Here is a 2947-nt window from a genome sequence, read left to right on the forward strand (position 1 = left end):
AAAAGGGGGTCAAACTGGTTCTTTATCCTCTAATCTGTGGTCCCGTGTTTTTCAAAACTCATGTCCTGAGTCTTGTTTAGGCTTAATGTTGGGCCATGCATTCCTCATCAAAAATGTATTACTCTTGGGCCAATTAGTTTAATAGAAAATGGGCTGATACTCATTAATCGTATATTATCCGGTTTATTCAGAATTCACGTCATGAGTCTTTAAGGATACACGTCGTGAATCCTGTATGAAATTTTTTTATTAGGTCAAGTTTGTCTATTAACTAAATTCTTAATTATCACCAATTCATTTTTAGGAACCGCACACTCAGTGTTTAATTATGAATAAAGCGAATTGGATGATATGATCTATGTTTCTAAGAATAAAATGCAACAACTAAAAAGAAAAGAAAAAAAGTTGCAAACCAAACTCGGGTTGCCTCCTGAGAAACGCTTCTTTTTCTTGGAGTCATGAGCGGGACTCCTTGCCTCCTACGTTGAGTCATCCGAAGAATCCACCACTAGGATCTTTTGTTCCTTGAAACGCCTCTGGTAAGCTTGAACTCGTCTTTTGTACGCCTTTTTCGAATTTTCCTTTTTAGCTTTGACCTTGTCTTCATCAAGCTTGCGTTTGGTCCCTTTAGTCTCTTCCTTACACTCCATAGCATTCTTCTCTTCTTTCACCACTAGATTTGTTACTTCTGAAGTAACCTCCTCTTCATCACTTGTCATGTGATCATCTTCCTTGCTCATCCAAGAAGTTGGACTCGTGTAGGCAATGACTTCAACTAAACATGGAATAGATGCTCTTGGTTTTGTTCTTTTAACTTGTTGAATTGTTGTGATTTCTTCTTCCATGAGCTTCTCTAATTCTTCAAGTTCATTGTCTTCATCAATGTTGAAAACCTCTTCTTGAGCATGATTCCCTTGAAAGACATCTTCTATCCCAAAAATTTCCTTTTCATTACCAACCCTCAAGGTGAGCTTAGACTCCCGAATATCAACAAGAGCTCCATCAGTGTTTAGTAGCGGGCGACCAAGAATAATCAATACATTGGGATCTTCTTTCATATCCAATACCACAAAGTCTAATGGAAAAAACAAATTTCCCAATTTTTACTAAAATATGTTCCACAATTCCCCGGGGCTGTGTCACTGAAAGGTTCGCCATGTGAATAGTCATCCTTGTAGCCTTCAACTTCTGAATATCCAACTTCTGATAAAATGAATAAGGCGTCAAATTTATGGTAGCCCCAGAATCGGCTAAAGCGTAAACCTTCATGTTGTTCCCAAACTCACATTGAAGAGTGAGGCCTCCAGGATCCCCCATCTTCTTAGTTATTTCCCCCAACACGGCTTTTGAGCTTTGCTCACTTAGGATCACTTTAGAATTCTCCTTTAATTGCTAACGAGTGTCTAATAAATCTTGTAAGAACTTAGCATATTCTGGAACTTTTCCAAGTGAATCAATAAAAGGAGTTTTAATAGGAATACCCTTCAATTGCTTGATAAACTCCAAATGTTCTCTCTCCAGTGGACTGAGATTAGCTCTAGACGAGAATGGAAAAGGTGGTTCATAAGCTGGAACAAATACAAAATTTTTCTGTTCAAACTGAGCCCACGACGTGAGCGTAGCGGGCTCACGTCGTGAACCGGGTGTTCCAGCAGCCTTTTCATTTTCGAGCTTTGGCTTCTTTTGCTTTTGATCGGGTTGTTGTGGCTCCACTTCTAAGGCTTCTAGGAACTCAGAAATTGCCTATTCTTCAATACCTATGGCCATCACATGAGATTGGGTTTTGTTTTTAGGATTTTTCGGGAACATCTTCTCATTAACCAAAGTGGTATGTCAACCAAGTTGTACTTCAAGATTATTGATGGAGGCTTGCTGATTCTTTATTAATGCTTGCTGATCTATCATCATTGCATGATGATTCTTCATTATACTTCTTTGTTCTTCCATTGCAGAATAGCATCGTGTCTTTTTTCTGAAGCTTCCATGAATTCCATCAACATGGTCTCTAATTCTGATTTCTTCTCAAATGGTGGTTGTTCTCTTTGGTAGAAGCCCCGACCGGTTTTCCTAAATTTCTCTTCTTTTTGCTTCTTGTATTCTTCGTAAGGCAGCCACTCCTTCTTTTGTTTTCTCCAATCTTCTTCATACATGTCCCCACTTGAGTAACATACTTGAGCGTTCTTGTTCCCATATTCATCCATATTGTAATCCTTTGTCAAGTGTGGGCCAATACATCTCTTGCAACCAACTCGAATTGCATGAATTGATTGGTCCATTTGAGTCAATCTTCTATCCATAGTGCTAAGCATTGCCGTCACAACATCCATCTCTTCAGTTTGTGTACCCCCACCGCCTTTTATTCCATCATGCCCTGGGTTGTGATACTCACGAGAGTGCCTTGAAAATTTTTCAATCAGCTCCTTGGCCTGATTTGGGTTCTTCTTCATTAATGGTCCTTGCGAATCAAGGAGTTGTCTAGTCATGACATTCACCCTATCATAGAATATTGACATCTCCTGCTAAAAATATTGAGGTTATGTTGAGTACAATTCCTTAACAACCCCTTGTAGCGTTCCCAGGCCTCGTATAATGACTCCCCCGGATTTTGCTCAAAGTTGGCAATTGCCTTCTTGAGTTTAGAGATTTTGGAGGTTGGACAAAACTGATCTAGGAATCTCTCACGCAACGGGGCCCATGTGGTGATCGTACTAGGTGGGAGTGCCTTTAACCAGTCTTTTGTTGCTCCCTTGAAAGTGACTGGTAGCATCCTTAGCAAAGCTGTCTCCCTTGGAATATTGGGAGTATTAAAATAATCCAAAATATCGTTCACCTCGTCTAAGTGTTTGAAAGCATCCTCGTGATCTTTCCCGTAAAATGGGATATCCTTAAGTGCATTAAGGATATGTCCCTTCAACTCGAACGTGGCATTGGCAGGAATTGTAGGATG

At 39.8% G+C, this 2947-nt stretch overlaps 1 non-coding gene across 1 annotated transcript; it reads left to right on the forward strand.

Annotated features, from left to right (window-relative positions):
• The first annotated feature begins 2531 nt into the window (after positions 1–2531).
• On the forward strand, positions 2532–2638 carry LOC111902460 (small nucleolar RNA R71). The gene has a single exon (XR_002853800.1). It is a non-coding gene; the product is annotated as a small nucleolar RNA R71 (small nucleolar RNA).
• Positions 2639–2947: the final 309 nt, after the last annotated feature.

The sequence above is a fragment of the Lactuca sativa genome, chromosome 4 (assembly GCF_002870075.4).
Source record: "Lactuca sativa cultivar Salinas chromosome 4, Lsat_Salinas_v11, whole genome shotgun sequence".
Lineage (NCBI taxonomy): Eukaryota > Viridiplantae > Streptophyta > Magnoliopsida > Asterales > Asteraceae > Lactuca > Lactuca sativa.